This window comes from Bos grunniens, chromosome 24 (assembly GCF_055505025.1).
Source record: "Bos grunniens cultivar Pamir isolate PY7600 chromosome 24, Bosgru_T2T1.0, whole genome shotgun sequence".
Classification (NCBI taxonomy): Eukaryota; Metazoa; Chordata; class Mammalia; order Artiodactyla; family Bovidae; genus Bos; species Bos grunniens.
This window is the reverse complement of record NC_141188.1, coordinates 52,821,773-52,844,352: the sequence shown is the minus strand read 5'-3', so window position 1 is coordinate 52,844,352 and position 22,580 is coordinate 52,821,773. Positions and strand designations below refer to the sequence as shown.

The 22,580-nt window shown below is 40.8% G+C and overlaps 1 long non-coding RNA gene across 2 annotated transcripts in view; it reads right to left on the bottom strand.

Annotated features, from left to right (window-relative positions):
- Window positions 1-1,209: 1,209 nt before the first annotated feature.
- The window catches only part of LOC147346293 (uncharacterized), a 134,567-nt gene continuing 113,196 nt past the window's right edge, over window positions 1,210-22,580 (bottom strand). The window contains exons 1-2 of one of the 2 annotated variants that reach the window (XR_015154098.1): window positions 14,344-14,436; window positions 1,210-1,518 (exon numbers count right to left, since the gene is read on the bottom strand). This is a non-coding gene — a long non-coding RNA (uncharacterized LOC147346293). Of the gene's footprint in view, window positions 1,519-14,343; window positions 14,437-22,580 lie in introns of those variants that run through there. The other variant, XR_015154097.1, reaches the window with a different exon arrangement.

Sequence of the window (22,580 nt, the reverse complement as noted above, 5' to 3'; positions counted from 1 at the left end):
TCCTCTTTTTCTTACATTCCCTATGATGACTCAGAAGACATTTCTTTCCAACAATGCATGGATAAATACTTTATTTATTTAAGATATAGGCTTAAATACTTTATTTATACTTTATTGTGAGGACCACAAGGACCTTGGAAATTATTTCTTGTATGTCAGAGATGCTGACAAAAGTCATCACATTTAATGTTGGCTTTCTTATTTCAGAGGAAATGTTGGCACTCAATATAGAAGCACCTCAGGCAAGAAGACTGGAGTGGGTTGCCATTCCCTTTTCCAGGGGATCTTCCTGACCCAGGGATCAAACTCCAGTTTCCTGCATTACAGGCAGATTCTTTATCATCTGAGCCACCAGGGAAGCCCTTTAATATACAGTAAAAATGCTAACAGCCATAAAAGGGGAAATTGACAGTAATTCAATAATAGTAGGGGACTTTAACACCCTATTTACACCAATGGACAGATCATTCAGACAGAAAATTAAGAAAACACAAGCCTTAAATAACCCATTAGACCAAATAGACTTAATTGATGTTTATGGGACATTCCACCCAAAAGTAGCAGAATACACTTTCTTCTCAAGTGCACACAGAATATTCTCCAGAATAGATCACATCTTGGGTCACAAATCAAGCCTCAGGGAACTTAAGAAAGTTGAAATCATATGAAGCATGTGATATGAAATCATGTCAATCATATCTCCAACCACAAAGCTATGAGGATAGAAATCAATTATGGGGGGGGGGGAATACTTTAAGAAGAACACAAAGGAAATGCTAGGATCCCTGTGTAGCCACGGCCAAGTTCCATGACTTACTTACTAAAGGCGAGATAGGTTGGAAAGTGTGATGGGTGACAGAATCTGAGAAGTAACCCCTAGGTGATAGAAAGTGTGCCACACTTCACCAGCTTTCAGCATTATGTTTCAGCTCACTGGTTCTGGCCACTTTTTAGCTTGTGGTGTCCTAGTCGTCTTCTCATCCCTACAGGACATCATTTTTGACCAATAAAGTGGTAAATTCATGCCGAAAGATACCAAGTAAAGTGGAGCTAGCAGTTCCTAAATGACATGGTAGAGAACCTACGTGCCAGGTAGGAGATGACTCGACAGAAATACAGTGACCTGACATTTCAGCAGACTCTCTGGGTGAATGCGCTGGTCAGTGTCAAGAAATACACTCTGAAGAGAAAGACAAGTAGCTCCCTGCCCACTGTACAATGGTAATACATCTATCTTTATTACATTGGCAAAATTGAACACATCTGAACATGCACCAGATGATAAAAATAGTTGACAGCTTTGTGTTCCAGACAATGATTTTCAAACTTTAGCCTCTATCAGAATCATCTGGAGAGTTTATTTAAGCAAATTCCTGTTTTAAACGTTTCTGATGCTCCAGACTCATAAGGTTTCTGATTCAGTAGGTCTGGAGTGAAGAGCAATAATTTGTATTTCTCAAAGTTTTCACGTGATATTGATATTGTAGGTTCAGGGATCAGAGTTTGGGAACCAATGTCCTAAAATAAAAAAAAAAAAAAAACGTTCTTAAGTTTGTTCAGGTTCTGTGTAAGTATCTTTGCTACTTACGATCTAATAGATCCAGTGATACTTTAAAAATTTTTGTGACAAATTAGAATGCTCTGTGTAACCTGCTGTCAGTTACATTTGGAGAATAAAAAAGGTGGTTCCAAGTTTGGAGGTAAAACCATGCCCTCTTCAGAATTTACAATGGTTCTGCCATTGTAAGCCCATGGTAATACCTGCATACTTGATGAATTAACTTCATTGATGTTAACAAGGAACAGAGTCAGGGGTTGATGCCAAACCTATGCCCTCATCAAAATCCCCTACTAGGATTTTGCACACTGGGGTTGGTTTATACTCATGGCTGTAGTAAGATAACTACTTCATATAGATATATTTGACCATAAGATCTTTTTTTTTTTCTAATTTTATTTTATTTTTAAACTTTACATAATTGTATTAGTTTTGCCAAATATCAAAATGAATCCGCCACAGGTATACATGTGTTCCCCATCCCAAACCCTCCTCCCTCCTCCCTCCCCATACCATCCCTCTGGGCCGTCCCAGTGCACCAGCCCCAAGCATCCAGCATCATGCATCGAACCTGGACTGGCAACTCGTTTCCTACATGATATTTTACATGTTTCAATGCCATTCTCCCAAATCTTCCCACCCTCTCCCTCTCCCACAGAGTCCATAAGACTGTTCTATACATCAGTGTCTCTTTTGCTGTCTCGTATACAGAGTTATTGTTACCATCTTTCTAAATTCCATATATATGCGTTAGTATACTGTATTTATGTTTTTCCTTCTGGCTTACTTCACTCTGTATAATAGGCTCCAGTTTCATCCATCTCATTAGAACTGATTCAAATGTATTCTTTTTAATGGCTGAGTAATACTCCATTGTGTATATGTACCACTGCTTTCTTATCCATTCATCTGCTGATGGACATCTAGGTTGCTTCCATGTCTTGGCTATTATAAACAGTGCTGCGATGAACATTGGGGTACACGTGTCTCTTTCCCTTCTGGTTTCCTCAGTGTGTATGCCCAGCAGTGGGATTGCTGGATCATAAGGCAGTTCTATTTCCAGTTTTTTAAGGAATCTCCACACTGTTCTCCATAGTGGCTGTACTAGGTTGCATTCCCACCAACAGTGTAAGAGGGTTCCCTTTTCTCCACACCCTCTCCAGCATTTATTATTTGTAGGCTTTTGGATCGCAGCCATAAGATCTTTTAAACTTTGAATAATTCCAAGGGGTTTATATCCTTGAGGGCTTCCCTTGTGGTGCAGCTGGTAAGACATCTGCCTGCAAAATGTGAGAGACCTGGGTTTGATCCCTGGGTTGGGAAGCTTCCCTAGACAAGAGAAAGGCTACCCGCTCCAGTATTCTGGTCTAGAGAGTTCCATGGATGGTATAGTCCATGGGGTCACAAAGAGTCATACATGACTGAGCAACTTTCACTTCACTTCACTTCACTTATATCCTTGATGCCAAATAAGAGTTTCAGCTCAGGCTTATATTTGCTCTTTACATTCCTTACCTATAAATTAAGAAGTTAAATGTAATAAGTGCACATGTGTTCTAGCTCTAAATTTTATGAGTAGACGTCTCAGGGCTTTCATGTATTCTATAACCTCATGCAACCAAAAAGCCTGTATTTCCCATCAATATTGGCAATGTTGCTAAATGCTATAAAAGCACTTTACATTTCATTCTTGCTGTGCCATATTCAGTAAAATTGACAAACTATAAAATGGAAAAAAAAGAGACTATTTTTCCTGTAGTTTTCAATTGCATTAATTACCTTTCTCTAAAAGCCCCAGTGAGGTGTTTTTTTTTTTTTTTTTTTTTGTATTTGAATTTAAGATAATTTATACTTCTTCTTTTCCCATAGACTTCATGTTTTAAAAGTGCACTAAATCCATTACATTCTCTAGACTGCCACAAAAGACCTTCCTCACAAAATGAGCTAAACTTAATGCGACAATGACACGTCCTATTGTACGGGCTGCAAATAGCTGCGAAGTATTAACAAGAACCTCAGGTGTCTTGACTCAATAAGACTCAAGACAAATTCAGATGGTGACATTTTCCTCTGTGATTCTTTTATTTCTATACCCATTTAAGTGATTTCCAGAGCCTGCCAAATGTCACCTAAGTAAGCTTGAGAAACTATTTTGAAGGGATTTTTAAAAATGCAATTAAACCTCTATTTGACAACACCATCTGCTGCCAGCATCTCACTTCATCAGCTTCCGGTTCTGTTAACTCCTTCGTCACTGCAATTATCTGAGTGCTGACATCTCTTTTCAACACAAACCAATGTGACTGTCAAATAGTTAAGGACCTATGCTCTTAGAGGGGTCAAATTTATAGAGCTATATTATACCAACTAATAGAGAGCCCAATATTTCTGTGTCTAGCATAAGAAGATGCTAAATTAGATATCTTTTATGTAGTAACTGTGACATTTTACATCTGCATTATCTTAAGAGATTGATATATTGGTTTAAGAAGGTCTAAGCGAAATCTTATTCATCTCTTCAAGAGAAATACTAATAAAAATTTTTTACTTGTGTCTATAATATTGGGAAGTAGAGCAAACTACCACCATCACCATCACAATGAAGACAGTAATTCTCACTTCACATGGAGAAATGGTAGGTACCTAAAGTTCTATTTACTCCAAAATACATCTCCAGACCAAGGGATTTCTGAGTCTTTATCCAGTGATAGTAGAGGTGCCAGGACTTAAAAATAAGTGTTAAATATCACAGATCTGTGTTGAAGGCAACAAGTTCACATACTTTAAGTACAAATCATTGTGAAACACCATAAGTTCTCATGGATGGTTTTAAGAATGAAGATGATCTTTTAGAGAAAGTTTGAGGCTCTACATTGGTACATGAATATTGAGGAAACATGACTTTGGGACTTGGTAGAAGTCCCACCAGAAATTAACTCACATGTTTTGAAAATCTGTAGGTAGAAGCATGCCTTCACCAGGGGACTTTAAACTGCTTTAAAATGGATCTCAGCCCCTGAGGCACTTTCATTTGGTATATAGAACCCAATAACTGCCTTGGGACAAATGATGGCCAAGTCTACATCATTGAGAACATCACATATCTCTTATTGAAACAAAAGAAACACAACAAGAGAATCCTAAGAATTCTAAAAGAATCCTAAGATAATTCTAAAAAATAGCTTAATTATTGGAAATCTGGAAAGTACTCCTAAGGGTTCTCAAATTATGAAGAAATAGACAAACAGCTAGGACTCTAATATTGGAAAAAAATCATCACCACAAAGATGGTGAAGACCCCAAATTATCCAGTGGGACCTCACTGGTGAGTCAGATACAAATAAGGGCCTCCCAGATAGAAAACACTGACATTCCTTCTTCAGGATTATGTGTCAGTGACTCACAGTGGCCATTTAAGGTCTAAGAAGGAACAGAGAGAACTGAAAAAGTCATGAAGTACTCAAAGCAAACTCAGAAAGATTGCATTTTCTTCAGGTCTGCAAAAGACTTAAGCTAACTGAGTACTGTCACTCTGGCTGTTTTAAAAATAAAAACAAACAAACAAACAAAAAAAACTCTTGTCTTCTTTCAACATGACTAAATTTCTAATCTGTTTTCTGTCTGAGCCAATAGAGGATCGTGGCCATCTAATTTTCTCTTACCCAAAATTTACCTAAAAGAATAACTCAATAACATGTGACCTCCAGCTATAGTCAGCCTGTCTCTGTCTCTCTCTCATAATCACTGGAAATTTTTTCCAAGAGTATGAAGTGGATAAGGGTCATGGAGCTAGTTAGTTTGAATCCTACCCACAGCATATAACTGTTTGCATGACCTTAATTTTTTAAGCCTATTTTCTCAACTGTAATATTCAACAAGGGCACCAAATATAAAAGCTTTGACTAAACTTTGTTTTCTAAAAAAAATCTAAGACCTTTTTTGGTAGGTGATGGAAGGAAAATTGGAGAAATTTTAATACAGACTTGTTATTAGATGGTGCTAAGACATTATCATTAATTTCTTTAAGGTGTGACAATGGTAACATAATTAGGTGGGGGTAATATTCCTATTGTTAGGACGTGCACACATATTTAGGGATAAAGTATCACAATGTCTATATTTTTAAATGATTCATCAAAATAAATGGTAGGTGGGTGGGGAAGAGGGAGAGATGGAGGAAATGAAGGAGGAGGAAGAGAGAATACCAAAATGTTAATTATTGATGTTCACAATTGTTGAAACTACTCTAGTAGGGTATACAAGATAACAACTATGAAAAATGACACTAATCCTGCTTAAGAAGTATTATGACTTCAAGATTATGTTTTGCCCCATTAGGCCAGGATTCTGCACACCACACACCACAGACATGGCTACCCCTAATGTGAATCCTATGGAAAGAGATATACTTACAGCTAAGAATCCAGGGCACGTTGAGACTTCATAGGCAAAACTTTTAAATATGGCCTTGATCTCTTTATAGAGATCTAAATTTATCTGTGAAAATGTTGTAGAACTTCATCTTGGAGTTCTATATCCAAGAGATTTAGAGTCTACATCTTGGAGTCATGTCACTCCCATGAGACAAAGAATCTTACCCAGCATCGTCCAGTGGTATTCTGGTGAACTATTACCAAACAAAACAAAACAAAAAATAAACTTGTACTTATAGGTAGTATTTGTCAATTTTATGGTGCACATACTTTCCATTAACAACTGTTTAATTACCAAATACTACACTTCTGAATATTTAACAATTGTCTTTGCCAAGATGATACAAAACAGCTCTAGTAACCAACTAGTCCTGATCCTACTTCTCATATTATCAGTACACAATCAAATCATAAAATTTAAAATGTTGTCATTAATATCAAAGTGAAAGTGAGAGTCACTCAGTTGTATCCAACTCTTTGGGACCCCATGGACTATATAGTCCATGGAATTCTCCAGGTCAGAATACTGGAGTGGGTAGCCGTTCACTTCTCCAGGGGATCTTCCCAACCCAGGGATCTAACCCAGGTCTCCTTCATTGCAGGTGGACTCTTTACCAGCTAAGCCACGTAAGAGAAGCCCAAGAATACTGGAGTGGGTAGCCTATTCCTTCTCCAGTGGATTTCCAGACCCAGGAATAGAACAAGGGTCTCCTGCATTGCAGGCAGATTCTTTACCAACTGAGCTATGATGGAAGCAAATATTTTTTTTAATATCAAAATCATATTTTAACTATGTCTACAATACCCAGGAAGACCCAGTCACCTAAATCTATATTCATTCAATCCCTCATTCATTCTGTCACTTAATGAGTATTTACTGAGTCTTTGGATTCCAATGTAATTATCATTAGTAGCAATGGCACCCCACTCTAGTACTTTTGCCTAGAAAATCCCATGGACGGAGGAGCCTGGTAGGCTGCAGTCCATGGGGTCATGAAGAGTTGGACACAACTGAGCGACTTCACTTTCACTTTTCACTTTCATGCATTGGAGAAGGAAATGGCAACCCACTCCAGTGTTCTTGCCTGGAGAATCCCAGGGACGGGGAAGCCTGGTGGGCTGCCGTCTATGGGGTTGCACAGAGTCGGACATGACTGAAGTGACTTAGCAGCAGCAGCCAATACAGAATCTCTGAATTGTGAGAAAATTTGTGACAGATATTAGATTATTGTTTCTTTTCCCTGAGAAATTTCATAAATAAAAATTAAATATTTAAGAGCCTCAGTTTTATTATATGTAAAATTAAATATATTAGGACAAATTACAGCAAGAAATGAACTAGAATAGTGCATATCTCCAAAATATGGCCACAAAATACCCCACACTACATGCTCATATATAATGTGACCTTTCCACTCAAGATCACATCATCACTATGGAAGGCCTTTGTCCCTTCCTCTTGATTATGAGCAGGGTTGAGAGCTGTCTAGGCTAATAGAATAATGGGGAAGTGACACTTAGAGTAGCCTCTGCTTGGATTTTTATTGCTTCACTTTTATTCATATTCTTCATCGTAGTTGTTTGACCATAGAAGAGACTTAATGTTGATACTTATATGTAGCCAGAAAAATATAAAAATCCTTTCTATGAAACTCCAAATAAAGCAGCTGTTAAGTATTGAAATGACTCCACTTTTAAGGAACTGTTTGCCACCTGACCCTAAAAGATTAAAGACTTGTTTGAGAGTGCTTGTTCTTTGAGGTCTAGAGAACCATAGGACAAAATGGCACATGTTAACCATCATATCACTAGGGTTTAGGATTATTCCTGGAAGTTAATAGGCACTTAGGAAATGTTTATGGTGAATAAATAACTGAAATCATAGACCCAGGAAGTAGATTCCATAGAATAGCCCAAGATAAGAAACAATGCTTTCATCATCACTCACTCAGTAGGAGCTCTCCTTGGTGCTGAAAACCACATCTTGCCCACAGTACCGATAATTATCATTATCAGTGGGGGTTCGGGGTACATGAAAGAAATTCCACTCTCGCTCCAACCAAAAATGGAAGTGTAGAATTCTTATTGCAGGGAGGTTTTGCACTGTTGTTAATTCATGCACATAATTCAACCATGGATGTTTAAGTGAGGGAGACTGACAAAGCAATGAGATTTTTTTCCTCACCCAGAGAAAGGATGGAAGCTAGGTAAAAGCGGTATAATTTTCAAACAAGAAAGCCCAATATCCACAGAAAGAATATTTAATTTCTATTGTACACACCATTGACTAGAAGATTGTGATGTGTATCTAAATTTGAACCTTATGGTTACCCTTTCTTTTCTTCATCAGAAGTATTATGATGCCATACTCAGGGGCTTAAATAACAGGCATCTAGCATTAAGACATTTTACCTATATTCTTTGGTAATATGTCTTCAATAATAAAAGGAAGGAAATCTTTGATATCTGACTAAAAAGTTGTGACCATATTTAACCACCTCAATTTCTCTGTCTGAAATATACATGAAGATCATGCTGTTGTTGTTTAAAATAATTCAAACAAAAAAGAAATGATATCATATATTTTATGGGGACTTGACTGTTTTCTACTTACATCATATAAATCACCCTAGGCTATCATCATTGCCTGGGACTTACACCTCCATTCCCAAGCCTATGACTCCACCAACTTTACCACAAGTCTTCCAAAACTGCAAATTATGTGCTGAGCTATTTTGTAATCTGAAAGTATCTTAGAACTTCAAGCACTGAGAACACAAGGACTGTATGAAACACTAGGAGAGAAGGAGAACAAATATCAAAGAAAATATGACACAGACACTGTAAGAAACAGAGAGATTAAGGACACCGACAAATGTAGAAAGAGCAACCGCTCAATGAACACACACCATGTGCAGCCTTTTCTCCAGGAATCTGGATACTTTACTGCATGTATCCTCACACCAAATCTACAAAGTGATTTTTATCATATCTATCTTGAAATACAGAAACTGAGGAAGGGAAAGATCAAATCATGTTCCCTGGTTTTCCTTATCTAGTGAAAGAGGGAATAAGTGTTAGAACCAGGCACTCTGACTCTAAATTCTGTGCCTTTCAGAAATAAACCTTGCCATAATGAATCAATACAAAATTCAGGTTTCCAAGATAGATAACCAACAGTTTTCTACCAATTTTTCCTTTTTGATTCATCCAAGTAGAATTTAATTAAAAAATTGTTTCACACATGTCTATCTATTTCTCTAGGGAGATCAATTGGTTTGAAAGAAGCTTTATATATATACACACATATATATACACATACATATATATATACAGATATATATATTGTTCAGTCACTCAGTCTTGTCCAACTCTTTGTAACCCCATGGACTGCAGCATGCCAGGCTTCCCTGTCCTTCACCATCTCCCAGAGCTTGCTCAAACTCATGCCCATTGAGTCAGTGATGCCATCCAATAGTCATATCCTCTGTCATCCCCTTCTCCTCCTGCTTCCAATCTTTTCCAGCATCAGAGTCTTTTCTAATGAGTCAACTTTTCACCAAAATATTGGAGCTTCAGCTTAAGTATTAGTCCTTCTAATGAATATTAAGGACTGACTTCTTTTAGGATTGACTGGTTTGATCTCCTTGCAGTACAAGTTTTACTCTAAATTTACTATAAATTTTACTCAAATTGATATATATATATAGTCCCAATGGGTCTATATATAGTCCCAATGGGTCCTCAAATACTGATTTAATTACATTCTTAACTAATTTTGAGCTTAAGTATTTTTCACTTCTAATTTTTAGGACAAGAATTCACTCAGAGTCTTATATTCAACATTTCAGATCTGAGAAAGACCTACGAGAATAGTTACAGAAAGAAGACATGACTTGCTCAAGGTCACAGAGCCAGTTAGTGTCAAAACCAGGAAAATCAATGGGGGAGCAGGCCACTTCGGAAGGAGGTGAACAACGATTTTTCCTCCTGCAGACAGTGAAAGGAGGGTTTGAGAGCAGTAGAGCAAAGAAGCGGGCAAGAAAATAAGTGGTTACAACTGGGAGCACTTGAGGAGAGGCAAAATTGGACCTGGAGGAAATGTTTGATAGTTGCTATGTCCCTGTCACGGAAGCAGTAAAGGAGCACAAAGAAATGACAAGCTAATGGGAACCCTGGTGGGAGGCAGCTGGCATTATGTTTTCCCTGAACTGTAGCTTAAATGATCATTGCCATTCTTGTCAGAATGGTCTGCTGTATTCAGAAAGCAGCAGTCTTCAGATTTCTAGTGAGGGAAGAAGTACGTCTTCAGGTGAAATGATAAAGAGAGAAACCTTGAGGGCTAGAATAGAATATTTCCACACGGATTCAGTGGCAGGGGTTGGGGGCAAGGAAACTACTGTGAGGATGTCGCAGAAAAGCAGATATCAACTTCCCACAAATAAGAATGCTCCATAATGTTCCAGCAACTAATATGCACCCTTAGAAAGGACTGCCTTTAAAATCAGTGGACTAACCGCAAGCCACTTGGAGCATTCAAGCAGAGGCAAGATGTCAGGGATGTGCTGAAACAAATTTAAATATCAAATAAGTTAGGCTTATTAATCTTAACTTTCAAATTCTTTGCAAATCCACAGATTCTAATATTTTAAATCACCTCATAATATATACGGTATCCCAAAGTTTTCCAGGGGAATGCCACCCCACTCTCTTGAACTCAAGGCAAGGTTCTGTTGAGAACCATCTGAGATACAGGCTAGAAATAATAACCCATCTCACATTTGTGCACATCATTTTAAGAGTTTATGCAGCTCTTTCATTTCTAGGACTTTCTATAACTCCACACATACACACAGAGAGAACCCTAAGGAAAGCAACATAAAGGCATTAATGTTATTTCCCAGTAGGTCCAGGAAATGCTGCTGCTGCTAAGTCACTTCAGTCGTGTCCAACTCTGTGTGACTCTATATATGGCAGCCAACCAGGCTCCTCTGTCCCTGGGATTCTCCAGGCAAGAATACTGGAGTGGGGTGCCATTTCCTTCTCCAATGCATGCATGCATGCTAAGTCGCTTCAGTTGTGTCCAACTCTGTGCAACCCTATGGACAGCAGCCCACCAGGCTCCTGTGTCCACAGGATTCTCCAGGCAAGAATACTGGAGTGGGTTGCCATTTCCTTCTCCCCAAGGAAATGAGGGTCTTTCAATTACCCAGTGGGTTATTAAATTTCCAGTACATGGTAGACATCTTTCTAGGCACTGGTGATACAGAGGTGGAAAAATAGTTCACTTTGTTTCATAAAGCTCACATTTTTTAAAGAGATACAGGCATTGAAAAGTAAATCAACACATATAATGTCCTGAAGCAAAAAAAAAAAAAAAGTATAGATATCAATCATTCAAAGAAAGGGGGTGAGGATTAATGGTATGGGAGGTGCTGTTTTATAAAGGACTCTGAAGGAAGAGCTGAGACTTTTAGATGATGGAGTAAAACTTAACACTGCCTTTTTAAAAAGACATTATAGGTCCTAAAATCAGGGCATTTAGGGCATTTTCAAAGAATAGACAGGAAGCAAGTACAGTCAGACTGAAGTCAACAAAGCAGAGAAAGGTAGAAGAGTAGATCAAATTGTTTAAGACATCGCAGGACATTGAATAAACTTTGGCTTTTGCTCTGCTGCTGCTGCTAAGTCGGCTCAGTCGTGTCCGACTCTGTGCGACCCCATAGACGGCAGCCCACCAGGCTCCATCGTCCCTGGGATTCTCCAGGCAAGAACACTGGAGCGGGTTGCCATTTCCTTCTCCAATGCAGGAAAGTGAAAAGTGAAAGTAAGGTCGCTCAGTCATGTCCAGCTCTTAGCGACCCCATAGACTGCAGCCTACCAGGCTCCTCCATCCATGGGATTTTCCAGGCAAGAGTACTGGAGTGGGGTGCCATTGCCTTCTCCTTGGCTTTTGCTCTGGGTAAGCAGAAATGCCACTGAAGTTTCTGAGCACAGATGCCAGTGACCTAACGGTTTAAAGGGGTAACTCAGATTGCTACACAGATTAGAAGGCAGAAGATGAACAAGGGTAGAAAAAGTGAGAACCCCTAAAAGGCTATTGCAAAAACTCAGGCAAGATGAATGATGTCTTGGAACAGGCCAGTAGCGGTACAGATGGCGAGAAGTGATTGGATTTGGAATTTATTCTGAAGGTAAAAAGCTAGAATGAATGCCAGATGAATGAATATTTTAATACATGTCTTTCCATTCTAATCTAAATTGCATAATGCAACCATTGACCTTGGGCAAGTCATTTAACTCTGCACCATCTTCATCAATTTAAAACTGAGATTCTCATAATACTTGCAGACTTAGTACAGTACTCTTTCCAGTTTAACACTTTTCAAGTGCTAGCTCTGGAGGCTCTTCTTGTATAAATCAAGGATGAGGGCATCAGGGATTATTTTGGTGCACAACCCCTGCTCCTTAGACATGTACAAACCCCTGCCTGTTTAGAAAGATGGTATCACCTGACACCACAGCACACATATGCAGTTAGGCACACAGTTACACACATAGCTCCTTACACATTCTTGGCATTAAGTTTGCCTGCTTTTGTCTAAATGTGTGTCTGTAATACTCACAGGATCCCTGGGAGGTAAACTGGCTCAGAGAGAGACAAAGGCAATGAGATGTAAAAGGCTGGCCTTCAGTCACTGAGATCTCAGTGGGATATGGTTTTGGTCTCATGTTGAGTACTATCCTTTCTTAGTCATCGAGCAAAGCTTTTCCTAAAATGCTACAAAAAATATTCATGGACCAGGCCAGATGGATTCTGCAAATTGACATTTTGGGGGTTTAAGTGTAACAGAGACAATTTGCACGTTCCATAAAATGAGGAGCAGTGGATTTGCTTTGCTAGTGGCAGTTTGCTTTCTATGCAATTAGAAATTGCTTTTGTTGTTGCAAGTGAGACTTACAATCTGTACTTCTGAACACAGTTTCAAAAAATGATGCAGGCCCCAATGCAATTTAGAGGTCATGTTAGCAAACCCATAGATGGAGGTTTTCACTGGGTGGTTGACTGCCTCTTCAGTCCCCTTCTGTGAAGGCTTCTCAGGAGAATGTACTCTTGGCCAAACCTTTATCCAAACTACAAATACGCTGAAATTTGTGTTCAACCCCTTCCCTCTCATCTACCCTCGCTGTGTCTCATCATTACTTCCTGTCTTCCTTTGAGACTCCTAGGTTGCTGCAGCTCCAGAGCAAACAATCCCAAAACGCATTCACAAAAAAACCTTTCCTCCTTTTTGATTGTTAACAAGAGAACTCTGGACAGAGCAAGTCTAAATCCATAAGAATATATCTTAAGTGATGAGAGTAAAATTTGGAAATAAAATCTTTGCAGATGGAATTAGATAAGGATATTGAGACAAAACCACCCTAGATGTACGATGGCCCTAAACTCAAAGACTGGTAGCTGACAGGAAGAGGAGAAGGCAGAGAAGGTCATGGAGGCAGAGACCAGGTGATGCTTCAAGTCAAAGAACACTGGGGGCCATCAGAAGGAAGGAGAGTCAGGGAAGTACCCTGGAGCCTTCAGAGGAAGTGTATCCCTGCTGACAACTTGATTTCCAATGTCTATCCTCCAGAACCTCTGGAGAGAAAGTGTGCTTTAAGCTGCCAGGATCAGAGTAATTTGTTATGGGAGCCCCAGGAAGCCAATACAGTGGATCTGAACCATCATTACCCCTGCACAGGGAGAAAGTTATGGACAACTGGACTTCACATACTCCTATGTCACACCACAGTGTACAGAACCGCCTCTATGCCTACATTCAGGGGCTACCAGAAACCTCTACTTAAGAGTGTATTTTCTTTTGGCTGACTGCCTGGATTGAACCCTAGCCTACCACCCCCTAAATGTGTGGCTCTGGGCAAATAACATCTGTACTCCCCAGTTTTTCTTCTGTAAAATGGTGTTAATACTATACCTTGCTCAGAAAGTCAGTGTGAAGATTAAATGAGATTGCAGGTTAAACTCTCAACCAGTGACTAATACATATTAAGGGCTCAAAATTATCAGCTAATTTTTATTAATAGAAGCTAAGCCCTAGCCACTCTGGAGAACAGTACAGAGATTCCTTAAAAAACTAAAAATAGGGTTACTATATGATTCAGCAATCCCAGCCCTGGGCATATATCCAGAGAAAGCTCTAAATCAAAAAGATTCTGCACCCTAATGTTCACAGCAGCAATACTTACAATAGTCAAGACATGTAGGCAACCTAAAAGTGCATCAGCAGATAAATAGATTAAAAAAAATAAGATATGGTATACAACTTCCCAAGTGGCTCAGTTATAACGAACCTGACTGAAATGCAGGATACGCAGAGATGTGGGTTCAATCCCTGGGTCGAGAAGATTCCCTGGAAGAGGAAATGGCCACTCACTTCAGTATTCTTTCCTGGAAAATTTCATGGACAGAGGAGCCTAGTACATTACAGTTCATGGGGTTGCTAAAGAGTTGGATATGACTGAGCTTCTAAACAATAACCACAACAATACATACCCAATGGAATATTACTCAGCCATAAAAAAGAATGAAATAATGCCATTTATAGCCACATGGATGGACCTAGAGACTATTGTATTAACTGAACTAAGGCCAAAAATGATGCATTTCATATTATATTGTTTATAGATGGAACCTAATATTTATGAAACAGAATCAGACTCACAGACATAGAAAACAAATTTGTGGTTATCAAAGGGGAAGTAGGGGAGGGATAGGAGTTTGGGATGAACAGATACATACTACCATATGTAAAGTAAATGAGCTGAATGTATATATAAATGTATAAAATAAATGAAATTAATATACAGCACAGGGAACTATATTCAGTATCTTATAATAACCTATAATGAAAAAGAATCTGAAAAAGAACATATACTTGTGTGTGTGTGTATGTGTGTGTGTGTGTGCGTGTGTAGCTAAACCATTATGCTGCACACCTGAAACTAACACAGTGTTGTGAGCCAACTACGGCAGTCACCTTTCAACTCCTAGGTGCCCCCTGGAGTCACCCTATTTGGGGTGAAACGTTATTATAGAAATGTAAGCTTTTTTTTCATAAAGAATTAGAGTCATCTTTGTTCCTCCCAGAGCACAACTATCAGGACACTAAGACGGAAATTCCCCGAGGGCAGAATCAAGAGCCCTCAGGTTAGCTGGATAAAGCTTCTTGCCTCCTGCCGAGGAAGCAAAGGACTGCTCTGCTCTTCATTTTTATAAGTTAGGTCAGTCTTCAAGGCAAGCAGGAGTTCACAATCTAGGTGCATGCAGAGAGGCTCAACTCTGCCACACTTCATCTCTTTAAAAAAAAAAAAAACAGCTAAAAGCAAATACGGTCAATATTAATGTTTGATAGCACATGTGTCCTTTCTATGCTCCTGTCTGTCAGGAATATCTTTTTACCTTTATTATTTGAAATAATAACCTAAGTAAGACTTTAAGAACTGCATTGAAAACAAGTGAACCAACATAAATCAGGATATAAATACTAAGAGTTAAAGATACCTATGTCTGATTCATGTTGCGGTTTGACAGAAAACAACAAAATTCTGTAAAGCAACTATACGCCAATAAAAAATATTAATTAAAAAAAAGGAAACTCTGGTCAAATTTCCTGTTGGATTGTAAAATAAATAAACAAATAAATTAAATATATTTTTCAATCACAAAAACTGATTAAGCAGAAAAAATTACAAAATAATAATAAAAAATAATAAGCACATAAAATGCTTGAGCAGGAAAGAACAGGCAAGAGAAAAAAGAGCTTGTGCTTATAACATGACCATCTTTTCTTCTTAATGTGAAAATATATCCAGAAAATAATTATGTTTAAAAGGATACAGATATAATAATAATGAATCATTAAGTAATTGCATGTTTGTGTGAAATTATGACTCGTTTTTCTTCCCTTCTTCATGACTATCTACCTTTTATGATTTTCACCAGCATTTTTTTAAATTGGAATATAATTGCTTTACAAGGTTGTGTTAGTTTCTGCTATACAATGAAGTGAATCAGCTGAAGTATATCAGCTATATGTACACACGTAAACCTCTGTCCCACCGCCCTCTCCCACCCATCTAGGTCACCACAGAGCACAGGGCTGAGCTCCCTGTGCTGTAACAGGTTCCCACTAGCGGGCTATTTTACACATGGTAGTGCGTATATACCAATCCTAATACGACTGCAGCCATGAGATTAAAAGACACTTTCTCCTTGGAAGGAAAGTTATGACCAACCTAGACAGCATATTCAAAAGCAGAGACATTACTTTGCCAACAAAGGTCCGTCTAGTCAAGGCTATGGTTTTTCCAGTGGTCATGTATGGATGTGAGAGTTGTACTGTGAAGAAAGCTGAGTGCTGAAGAATTGATGCTTTTGAACTGTGGTGTTGGAGAAGACTCATGAGAGTCCCTTGGACTGCAAGGAGATCCAACCAGTCCATTCTGAAGATCAGCTCTGGGTGTTCTTTGGAAGGAATGATGCTAAAGCTGAAACTCCAGTACTTTGGCCACCTCATTCGAAGAGTTGACTCATTGGAAAAGACCCTGATGCTGGGAGGGATTGAGGGCAGGAGGAGAAGGGGATGACAGAGGATGAGATGGCTGGATGGCATTACCAACTCGATGGACATGAGTTTGAGTGAACTCCGGGAGTTAGTGATAAACAGGAGGCCTGGCATGCTGCGATTCATGGGGTCACAAAGAGTCAGACGTGACTGAGCAACTGAACTGAACTGAACCTTCCAATTCACCCCACCCTACCCATCCATCTCTTCCCTATGTCCACATATCCTTTCTCTACACCTGCCTTTCTCTATTCCTGCCCTGGAAATAGGTTCATCTGCAACATTTTTCTAGGTTCTACACATATGAGTTGATATATGATGTTTGTTTTTCTCTTTCTGACTTACTCTATATGACAGACTCTAGGTCCATCCACATCTCCACAAATGACTCAATTTTGTTCCTTTTAACTTATATGTACAGTACATCATATGAAATGCCAGGCTGGATGAATCCCAAGCTGAATCAAAATTGCTGGGAGAAATATCAATAACCTCAGATATGCAGATAATACCACTCTAATGGCAGATCGTGAAGAAGAACTAAAGAGCCTCTTGAAGAGGGTGGAAGAGGAGAGTGAAAAATCTGGCTTAAAATGCAACATTTAAAAAATTAAGACCATTGCATCCAATCCCTTCACTTCATGGCAAATAGAAAAGGAAAAAGTGGAAATAGTGGCATATTTTATTTTCTTGGGCTGCAAAATCACTGTGGACAGTGACTGCAGCCATGAAATTAAAAGACACTTGCTCCTTGGAAGGAAAGCTGTGACAAACCTAGGCAACATATTTAAAAAGCAGAGACATTACTTTGCCAACAAAAGTCCGTCTAGTCAAAGCTATGGTTTTTCCAGTAGTCATGTATGGATGTGAGAGTTGGACTATAAAGAAAGCTGAGCACTGAAGAATTGACGTTTTTTGAACCATTGTGTTGGAGAAGACTCTTGAGAGTCCCTTGGACTACAAGGAGAGCAAACCAATCAATCCTAAAGGAAATCAACCCTCAATATTCACTGGAAGGACTGATGCTGAAGATGAAGCTCCAATACCTTGGTCACCTAATGTGAAGAGCTGACTCACTGGAAAACACCCTGATGCTGGGAAAGATGGAAGGCAAAAGGAAAAGGGGTAGCAGAGGATGAGATGGTTAGACAGCATTACCAACTCAATCGACATGAATTTGAGCAAACTCAGGGAGATAGTGAAGGACAGGAAAGCCTGGCGTGCTGAAGTCCATGGGGTCGCAAAGAGTCAGACATGACCTAGAGACTGAACAACAGCAACAAGGCTGAGTGATATTCCACTGTATGTGTGCACCACATCTTCTTTATCCACTCATCTGTCATGGGGCATCTAGGCTGTTTCCACGTCCTGGCTACTGTAAATAGTGCTGCAATGAACACTGGGGGCTATGTGTCCTTTTGAATTATGGTTTAGATTTCCCAGTAAGGAAATTGTCATGAACATAACTCTAGGACAAAAATCAGTCTCTGAACATGGCCTTTTTGAGGTGGAATCAAGGAAGTGATGGACCATCAGCTCCTGTGGTTTGGGAGGATGTCCTGTTCACCACCCAGCATAGTTCTTTGGACAGAGTTGGTCCCAAATAATGTTTCTTGAATTGAAACAAGTATGAGAGCAGAAGCTGTGGGCTCTAACCAGTGTCTCATCACTCTGCTAACTAAGAGCATCTCATGCCTCCTAATTCTGAAATGAGGGTAAGGTGAGCTGCCTTTATGGAGGTTTATGGCAGGATGACTACCGACACACTGCTTGGTCACACATCTCTAAAATGACCTTCTCTTCCTGTCCCCACTCTCAAGATCACTCTGAGCAGCTGTATGGTTCCTGCCACCCCTTCTCAGAGCAGCAGCTCTGCAGAACTGTGTGTAACGAGAGGAGTAGCCTCAGGTGTGGCTCCAGGCTGCAGCCAAGGCTCCAACTAGGAGAAATCCTTTCTTGCCACATCCTATTAAGCATAACTTCCAAATGATGCTGTTGAAAATTGCTCCAGAGGCCAGATGGGAGGTCTTCAGCCAGCAAAATCTCCATCCCTAGCAGTCAGCCAACTGATGGCCTGCCCTGGGCCTGGCAGCATGGCCAGCATTTCATTCCATGAGCTCCCTACATGAAGCCCACAAGCATACAGATAACCAGCTTCTCTCTGCTTTCCAACCTGAAAGAGAAGCGTTTCTTTTCTCTTCCATGTCCTGCAAATGCTTTTCATATGCAGAGCTGCAGGGATCACCCCTGGAGTCTGGTTTCACTGTGTAAAATGCTGGGCCAAGACAAACACGGGAGGAAGCCTTTTACCCACCAAGAGGTTGCTATAGAGGCAGTTGTAGCCATTGGGAGTTGAGAATCCCAAGGAAGTCGGCACATGGTCAAGGCCTCACACACATCCAGTCTGGTTCAGGGCAGGGCCTGGAAGCTGATTATCCCCACGGACCCCCCCACCCCCCCCCCACCCCCACCCCACCCTCCGCCACCCAGTGGACACGCAGAGCTCAGGGATGCTGCTTCCAGGGCAAGAACACAAGCGAGAAAAAGAGAGAAAGTCTCTTCCTTGGTGGAGAAGGCTGACGACCCACTGCCGCAAAACCTTTGATAATGTCTTATCACATCTCTCCTTCATCTGTTCTAAGGCTGTAACTGCTTGATTTGCCTCCAGATTGCAGAGACCCTTAGAGTTCAGGGAAATGTACATGATCAGATCTCCCCACGAGGCAGATGACTCTAGCAAACTTTCCCCGAGTGAGAGATGATGCAATGGCACTTCTGTCCAGACCAATATTGGGGCTAGGGCACTGGATCCACAGGAGCTGACCTCACAAGCAGAGTGCTTTACTCCTTAGGTTGTAACCAGCTCAGAGAATCACTGGGCAGGACTCCTCAGGGCCATCTGCTTCTTGCTTAATGTGCAAACCCAGATGCACACATTTGCCACCTGCTTTGCCATAGCTGAGGCCAAAGCACACTCCTCTGCCTTCAACAAAGGGCTCCCCATGAAAGCACCCTCTGCTACTCAAACCCTGTGCCTTCAGTTGAAAGGAACTAAATCCAAACTCAGAAATATGACGGTGGTATGCCAAGGATTTTCTGTGATTTTCTATTCCTGTATCATGCACTAGACCTAGGTGAATTAGGTATAAGTAGTTTATCCACTTATTAAAGAGGATTCAGAGATTGCAAGGGGCAACCTATCAGTCCTCAGATTTGCGTGAGGACAGATTTGACCACCTATTGGACTTCCCAGGTAGCTCAGAGGTAAAGAAACTGCCTGCAATGCAGGAGATGTGGGTTCAGTCCCTAGGTTGGGAAGATGCCCTGGAGGGCTTGGCAACCCATGCCAGTATTCTTGCCTGGGTAGTCCCATAGACAGTCCATGGAGATGCAAGAGTCAGACAGTACTTAGCAACAAAAGAACAACATCCCGCATACTTCAGATGTTCTTACAACTGAAAAGTCAAAGTGTTAGCCACTCAGTCATGTCCGACTCTTTGCAACACCGTGGACTGTAGCCCGCCAGGCTCCTCTGTCCATGGGACTTCCCAGGCAAGGATACTGAAGTGGGTTGCCTTTCCCTTCTCCAGGGGATCTTCCTGACCCAGGATTGAACTCAGGTCTCCTGCATTGCAGGTGGATTCTTTACTGTCTGAGCCACCAGGGAAGCCCAACCCTGCCCCAAATCAGAGTGACTTACCCAAACAGGTTGAGGTATGGACTCTCACTTGAATGTCCACTGAACTACATATGCACTCTTCCCACCCCCGTGCTGAGCTCTATGTGAGACCAGGGACAAGAGGCATTGGTTTATTTATGTTGTATCCAGTACACCTCAAAACTCAAATATGTGATGGATACAGAATAAATGCACTGACAAGCAGAGCAAGAGCCTGGCAACTCTAAGTTGAAATAACAAGTTGGGTTTGGGCTGCTGTTTGGGTTTTGTCTGTTTTGGTTTTGTGTGTGGGTTTGCTCTGGTTTCAATAGGTAATCCCCAGGCAGAATTGTACTGAAACGGAAGTTCAAGGGTAGGAGGGAAGAAGGTCGCAGAATGGATGCCCATCTGACTATAGCCACAGTTTGGCTGCCAAAAGCTGAAATGAAAGATGTTCTGCTCTACTTCCTTCTTCCTGAGAACACACCTAAAAATAGCTGCTCTGCAAGGGTCCTGCCCAGCCTCGGATGCCCCTGCAGCTGTTCTCCACCAAAACACCACAACCAGCCTTCACGCCCCTCCCTGTAAAGGACTGTTTCTGTGTTCTGTCTTCATCTTCAACTGCCAAGGAGTAGATGCCTCTAACTTCAACTTCAGTGGTTCTCTGCCACCAGTTCTGTAGCCGGAGGCCAGGGGTACAGGTCAAGTTCTCAAAAGAGCGTTTTTAGACTTTCGAACTTTTTGACTGTTTGGGTCAGAAGATGCTCTGTCTGGAGAAACCACACTTGGGTCAAGCCCTCCATCGGAAAGGGATGTTCAGACACACTTTCACCGTTGTAGCATCCAGGCAAGTACAGGCTTGGGGCAGCTGTTCCTCCCAGTGCATGGTGGGCTCATGGCCCAGTTCATCTGCTGGGATCAGAGGAGGGCAGTGCATAGGAGACACAGAGAGGAGAGGGGACGCCTGGGCACAGGGCAGCAGGGTAGTTGCAATCTGGCCCCCACCCCGTGAAGACACACACACACACTCACACACACACACTACATCTTTATCCATTCATCTGTTAATGGATACTTGCGCTGCTTCCTTATCTATCTGGGCATGTGTGCCCAGTCACTCAGTCATGTCCAACTCTTTGTGACCCTATGAACTGTAGCCTGCCAGACCCCCCTGTCCACAGGATTTTCCAGGCAAGAATACTGAAATCGGTTGCAATTTCCTCCTCTAAGGGACCTTCCTGACCCACGGATTGAACCCAAGTCTTCTACATGGGCAGGCAGGTTATTTACCACTGAGCCACCTAGCAAGCCATATTTGAAGTGAAGTGAAGTGAAATCGCTCAGTCTTGTCTAACTCTTTGCAGCCCCATGGATTGTAGCCCACCAGGCTCCTTGGTCTGTGGGATTTTCCAGGCATGAATACTGGAGTGGGTTGCTGTTTCCTTCTCCAGGGGATCTTCCTGACCCAGGGATCGAACCTGGGTCTCCCACATTGTAGGCAGACGCTTTACCATCTGAGCTACCAGGGAAGCCCATATTTAGGCAATCGTAAATAATCTGCTATGAATATTAGGGTCCATGTATCTTTTCAAATTAGTGTTTCTCTCTTTTTTTTTTTTTTCCAGATATATACCCAGGAGAGGAATGAGTGAGTTATATGGTGGTTCTCTTTTTAGTTTTTTGAGAAACCTCCATATACTGTATTGAGTAGTAGCTATACCAGTTTACATTCCCACCAACAGTATGGGAGGGTTCCCTTTTCTCCTATATGTGTTATTCTTTATAGTCAATGTCTTCACATATATTGGTTGACTACAGTCCCTTAACAACCTTGGAGGTCACACAGAGCAGAAAAATGTCTCCTTTTAAAGATGAAGAAACTAGGAATCCGAGATAGAAGTCCTCACTCAAGATCACACAGCCTGGCAGAGGGAAGAATAACACTCAGGTTTCCCGGCACCATTCTAGACCTGTCTAAATCGTGTTTATCTATAGACCAGGAGACTCACTGAATCAATGAGGAATCCTTAAAGGATGTCAGAGTGCTGAAGACATAGTCCTCAGATACTACCATTTGTCTCGTTTTTTGACTTACACCACGAAAGTACCAGCTAAATCACTTGTCACCTTGGAGAGGAGAGGACAAAGCAGAGTCATCACTTCTCTGGCCCTTACCTCCCAACTCTCTGTTAGACTCAACATCTGTCAAAGAGTGAGAGGAAAAATACATAACTTTATTAATGTCTTGAGTAGAGACAGTAGGGGCTCTATTTCAAAGGAATACATTGGGGGGACACCAAGGTAAG